Raw genomic sequence first — 7,140 nt, forward strand, 5'->3', positions numbered from 1 at the left:
GAAAAAGGCTAGGGGTAGTCAACCTATGGTTCGTCCATCCTCTTCCAATTCATCCATCAAGGGTGAAATTGGAAATATGCTAGAGGATTTCAAAAGTGAAATGTGCAAACCCTTGCCTTGCATATGGACACTATGCACATTAAGAGAAAGCAGGACGAAGAAGAGAGAGCCTAGGCCATTTTTTTTCCTAGATGCGCCAGGAGGCATCCTAGGAACGAATGTCGAGTTAATTCTATTGAAATTTTCTCATTCTGTTAAGAAAACAACTCCAAAGACAAGTGCCCTCTTTACCTGCACTCAAATATGTATATCAAGGATTTGAAGGGATCACTTAGCAGTTCTGCTACATAAACCAAAGGAGACCTCATGGGCCTATGCCATACCAGCAGGACATGCAAGGATCATCCCATGCATATTCCAACCCTAACCAGACCACATCCATACCTTCTTGGGTACCCCATGATCATCCTTCCTGGTCTACACCCCCTCCTTGGTCATTTGCACCTCAGTATCATTCCTAGCTAGCCAGCGAGTCATTTCAACCATATGATTCACCACAACCTCAGTGGAATGCACCACCCCAAGGGTGGAGGCCCCAATACAATGATGTTCAAGATTTATTGCCTTCACCACCTACCCAACCATAGCTTTTAAACTCTGCTCCACTTAAACAACCCCAGATGCCTACCCAGCCAAATCTGAACCCGAACAATAGATAGGCACAAAAAGTATATAGTGGAGGGACATCATATCCAACTTATGTTGTGGAGATTCAGGAAATCAACCTGAGATCTGGGAGAGTACTCCCAGACAACCATCCTCTACCTCCACCCAGGGAGGGTAAGGAAGAAAGAGAGGAAAGCTTTCTTAAAGTAAATCCACCTCCCTTTCCTGAGAGATTAACCCAACCACAACAGCCTACCCTAGAAGAGACTGAACTTCTAGGAGAATTGAAAAACCTATGTGTCAAAATTCCACTTCTCGAAGCTATCAAGGATGTACCTATTTACAAGAAGTTGATTAAGGAGAAGTGCTTCAAGCATCTAGGGAAGCAAAAAAGAGATTCCCCTACCATTAATGTCCTTGGACAACTGTCTGAATTAATGCTGGGGTAGGTAATTTGTCCAAAGTATTTGGACATTGGAAGCCCTGTAGTAGATGTGCACATCAATTGCACCATTGTCTCACACACTTTGATCAACCTTGGGGCTGTCATTAATGTGGTGACCAAGGACGCCATGCTTAAGCTCAACCTCCAAGGTTCATTGAGGAAGACCACAACGGGTATACAACCTGCAGACCACTCCATAATGACCACTGAGGGGATTGTGGAGGATGTGATGGTATCCATTGATTCTTGGGAATACCCTACAGATTTCCTGGTTCTCCAGCCTAAGGCTAAGCTTACTGGTTACCCTCTCATCCTTGGGAGGCCCTAGTTAGCCATTGCTGATGCTTACATTAGCTGCAAAGATAGAAATATGACCATCAAGAATGGGCATATGTCCAAGTAGCTAGTCCTATACCCTCATGTTGAACCATCTCTAGAACATGAATTACCTTTGTGGTTGGAAGAGGAGGAGAAAGATGAAGTTTATTCCGCCCAACTCTATATCTTAGAAACAACCATGGGAGGGGGAAAACAGGATGAAGATGATTTGATCAAACACATAATCCAAAGTCCAACCCCCATTACATTTTCCTTAGAGGTAGTAGTAAAGGAAACCCAAAACAACCATAAAGTGGACCTATGCTTAGCTGATTCCAACTAAATCAACCCATCTCTTTTTGTTCTCCAAGAATAAAAGTTGTGCAACATGCTAAAGGAACACTTGGATGCCTTTCCTTGGAGTTACCAAGAAATGAAGGAAGTGCACCCCTTGGTGTGTACTCACGATATTTATATCAAGGAAGGTTGCAAGCCAATACGACAACCCTAAAGGAGGATGAATCTAGCTCTTAAAGATATAGTCAAAGAAGAATTGCAAAAACTTCTAGATGCAAGATTCATTTACCCTATCTCAGATACTGAGTGGGTCTCTGCTTTGGTGTTGGTTCCAAAGAAAAATGGTAAGTGGAGGATTTCTATCAATTACAAGGAGTTATATAAAGCTAGAAATAAGGACCATTTCCCTCTACCTTTCATCGACCAAGTGTTAGATGGCCTGGAAGGGAAAAAGTTTTTCTCTTTCCTAAATGGATTCAATCAGTACAATAAATTCCAGATCAGCCTGGAAGACTAGGATAAAACCACCTTCACTTGTCCTTGGGATAATTTCTCCTATAGGGTTCTTCCTTTTGTCCTATTCAATGCTACTGCCACTTTTCAAAGAGAAGTCCTGAATATCTTTGCCAAGTTAGTCCATGATGCGGTAGAAGTATATATGGATGATTTCACACCTTATGGGGGTGATCTTGAGGAGGCTTTGTCTAACTTAGGTAAGGTTCTGCACGAATCCATTGAAATGAACCTATGTCTTAGCCCTGAGAAATTTGAATTCTTGATGACTGCAAGGACCGTGCTAGGTCATTCAATATCTCAACAAGGACTGCAGGTGGACCCAAACAAAATAGCTATCATCCAAAGGGTCCCACCTCCACAAAAGTAGAGAGATGTCAGAAGCTTCCTAGGGTTAGATGGATACTACCTAAGGTTTATAAAAGACTTCAGCAAGTTGGCTTCTCCTTTATTTTGGTTATTGGCGAAAGACTTTGAGTTTGTATGGTCAAAAAGCTATCACGAGGCCCTGGACACCCTGAAGGACAAGTTAACCAATGCACTAATTCTACGAGGCCCAAATTAGGCCCTTCCTTTTCATATTGTTGATGATGCCTCACACAAAGCCATAGGAGCATCCGTAGGCCAGATAGATGAGAAATTGCCTTATGCCATTTACTTTATCAATAAGAATCTGTCAAAGGCCGAACTAAACTACACCATGACTGAAAAGGAGATCCTAATTGTTGTGAATTCGTTAAACAAATTTAGGCATTATATTACAGGCTATCAAACATTTGTACATATTGACCATGATGCAGTCAAATATTTAATGAATAAACATAATGTGAATGCTTGAATAATTAGATGGTTACTTTATTACAATAGTTTGATCTAACTATTGTTTATAAGCCCGACAAGGAAAATGTTATTACAGATTTTTTGTCCAAATTAACTTTGCCTGCAGGTGAAGAGGGAATGGTTGATGATCAGTTACTAGATGAGCACTTATTTTCCATTTTAGTTCTCTCTCCATGATTTGCTGACGTAAAAAGCTATTTGGTATCTGCATAGTTCCCACTGAATCTGTCCTCCAAAGAGAAAAGCAAGATTGTGAGGAAGAGCACCCCCTTCGCCTGGATTGGGGGAAACCTCTTCAAACTTGGCCCAGATAAAATTCTAAGAAGATGTCTCAGGGAGGAGGAAGTCTTTGACATCCTTCTGACCTGACATGATGGGCCTTGTGGAGGTCACTTTGTAGCAAACAAGACAACATTTAAAGTGTTACATGCTGGGTATTATTGGCCCACTCTTTATCAGGATGTGAAAATATATCCTAGTCAGTGTAGTTGGTACCAAAGGATGGGAAAGCCCACTTCAAGAGATGAAATGCCTCTGCAACCTCAAGTGACTTTTGAGCCACTTGACAAGTGGGGCATGGAATTCATTGGACCTATTAACCCTCCTTGCAAGCAAAAGTAGTATATCATTGTGTGCACTAAATATCTGACTAAGTGGGATGAAACCACGAAAATTAAGGCAACAACAGAGGAGAAGGTGGTTGAGTTCTTAAGGGAGAATGTATTTTACAAATTTGAGTACCCTAGAGAACTGGTCACTGATCAAGGCAACCAATTTACCTCCAACATGATTGAAGACTTGCTCAACCAGCACAAGATCAAGCATAGGACCTCCACTCCCTATCACCCACAAGGTAATGGGCAAGTGAAGTTGACCAATAGAGCGTTAGAGAGCATCTTGACCAAAGTGGTTAGTAGAAACAGGAAAGATTAGGTAGATAGAGTAGTTGAGGCCACCTAGGCCTATAATACCACTTGGAAGACCACCACTAGATTCTCACCCTATGAGCTAGTCTATGGGCAAAAGGCCCTATTGTCCATTGTGTTTGAGTATAACACATTTAGGATGTCAGCCCAACTAGATCTAGATTTCAGTAGTGCACAACAAGAGAGATTGCTTCAGTTGAATGGTTTAGATGAATTCAGAATGCACGCCCTCCTACAATAGAGGTAACTCAACTTCAGAGGAAGATCTGGCATGATAATAACGTCAAGGGTAAGCAATTTCAAGAAGCTGATTGGGCCTTGTTATATGATTCCAAATATAAAGATTTTAAGGGCAAGTTAAGGAAAGGATGATTGGGGCCTTATGTTATAGAGAGATGTCATGATAATGGTTCATTGCAGATCATAACCATAGATGCAGAGGCCATTCCTTTACTTGTTAATGGGCACAGACTAAAAGTTTACAAGAGGCCATTGTCAAAGCAACATTTCATTGATGGTATCAATAAAATAGTGATGGTGGTGGAGCAAGTTTTAGCTCTTGCATCATCAAATCACTGAGAGAAAAAAGAAAAATAAGGAATCAGGTGAAAATATCCATGAGGCGCCTGAGTCCCACTAGTGGGATGAAAAACTCTTAGGGTGGCCCAATGGTGTCAAAAATAAAAACAAAAAATGAAATAAAAAGATCCCTGGTTGAAAACCTCTCTTCAGGCTCCCAGGGAAAATAGCTAGAATGAAAATCTCTTAGAGGCAAACTAGTTGTCTTAAAAAAAAGAGAGAAAAAAAAGGAAAAAAAAGAGAAAAATCATGAAATTTTTTTGTTTGCAGGCCAGTAGGAGGATAGTCAGAGAACAAAGGGAGTTAAAAAGGGATGTATTTCACTCACACTTTTATTTTTCCACCCATCATCATTCATCACTCCACCATTTCTTTCATTGTTTTTCAGTCCTTTGCTCCAGTTTACAAGGGGACTATGTTTTCTACAAGATCTACTGTAAACCTACACGATCCCCTGAAAACCTACAGGATGATCCTGTAGGAATTACAGTGGCTCGGGAATCCTATAGGAAGTGACCCTAGGGTGAGAAAATGACCTGCCATGTCCAAAATATAGCATCCCTACATCACCACTTCATTACCATACCTCTCTCCACCTTGATCGCCCCTCCATTCAACATAAAAAAAAATCAATTTTAAGAAGAAAAAAAATTCACAATCCTCAAGAGAAAATACAGAGAAAAAATGGAACAAGAGGGTAGAAGGGAACAACACCTGAGTGTGTTCCTCATTATTCACACTCTTATACCTCCTCTCTATCCATGTCATAATCTTCAAAATCCTAGTAGAGTGTATCATTAAACGTTTTGAGGGAGAAGCAGCTATAGGACATCCTGTAGGAAATCCTGTAGCAGCCTATCCCGCAGAATAAAAATCATGAGTAGCAGCAAGATTCTAGCATGAAGATCGAAGCGCAGAAGAAGATCCACAGTAGAAGAAACACCATCATCTTGAACACTAGGTACCTGCACATCAAAGGAATCATTAGAGAGCAATAAAAAAAAGGAAGGAAAAATAACATGCAGCCAACATACAGTAAGCACCTCATGTCTTCAACAAACTGCAGTAATGTATTAGCACCATAGGTAAGTATCTCGCTTCACTCTCTCATTTTCATTATGTAGTAAAAAAATGTAAAGGTTGTGAGTGAGTTGGTTTATAAGTGAAAGGTGTCCAGTTAACTTGGCCACCTTCATTCAGTAAACAAAGACAAAACATTTGGTCCTCCCACATGTGGCAGCAGTCAAGTCAGAAAAGAGAGAAGAAGGATAAATACAATTAAGTCTATGGAAGCTTAAGTCTACGGAAGCATGAACTGGGAGTTGATTATGAGGAGAGGGGAATGATGGGGTGGTAGTGGGGACTAATGGTCGAAAAATAGAAAACGTACCTCCGTTGTTGTTAGTGTCAGTCTTTGCAGCCTTCCTCCAGTGATCAAACATGCTCTTACAAAGTGATTTTAAAGTGTCAAGGTCAAATTTTGTGATTTCAATGAGTCTTCAAGCAAAATTTGGTCACTAGGCATTAGGTCTAGGGTTTGATTTTACCCTTATCAAAGTTGTCCAAATGATGTTCCATGTCACCATTCAACTGAGTGTACCATCATTTAGAGGGTTTTCATTATCATGTCAAGTTCCACTGGGTCATTTTACACCTTGTTCATGCTTCAGTTGTGCCTAGGTAAGGTCATTTCCCTCTCCTAGGGTTTTGAAGGCAATTTCTCTTGGACGGTCAAATCATTAGCAAAACTTGTATCCTGATGTTCATACACCTTCCACTATCCTTAAAGTACCTTATCAAACACTTCCCATCACTGAGATCCTCCAAATTCATCATTTTCGCACAAACCCTAGTTTCTTGCTACAAGCTAGCAATTTTCTAGGTTGGACCTATGTTTTGCCTTTTTGGACACCTTCCCCTCACTCAATTTCTGAGATTTCACTTTCCCCTACTCCCTAACATCTCTCCCTACTTCCCAAAATTTCCTCAAGAACTTAGAAGCTCCCTATCCCCTTCATTTCGCTTCATTTCGACAAATCTCTTGCTCCACACATCGTCGTAGGTTTCACTCAAATGATGTTTCTGAGCAAGGAAAGATGCATTTGGAGAAACTGAGAGAGGTTTTTGTCCACAACAGGCCAAGGAAGAAAATTGTCCTTCAATTTTTACACAGGTGTCATGGTTTTATAGAAATTTCAAAAATGCAATTGCCTCGGGAGAATTGATGCACCTCTGAAGTGACCTTGGGAAAATCAAGTTTTCTCCTAGCTTGGTTGGCCAAATGACTTTCTTGATGAGTCAAATGATAACTTAACACAAAGAGATTTCCAATGAGCTATCATGAGCTCAATTTGGAGTTGAGGAAGGCATTCAAAAGTTGACAGCAACAGCACTCTGCCTTGAGGCAGCCTCGTTTGGCACATTTTGACCAGTCTTGGGAGATTTGACTTTTGACATGGACAATTAACACCAAATTGAAAAATCCCAGTTGGGTTGGAAATTAAACTCAAATAAATTTCCAACGAGCTATCCTACGCCCAATTTGGACACCAGAAA

Source organism: Pinus tabuliformis, chromosome 4_1 (assembly GCF_031772625.1).
Source record: "Pinus tabuliformis cultivar Carrire ecotype Pingquan chromosome 4_1, CPIR1, whole genome shotgun sequence".
Lineage (NCBI taxonomy): Eukaryota > Viridiplantae > Streptophyta > Pinopsida > Pinales > Pinaceae > Pinus > Pinus tabuliformis.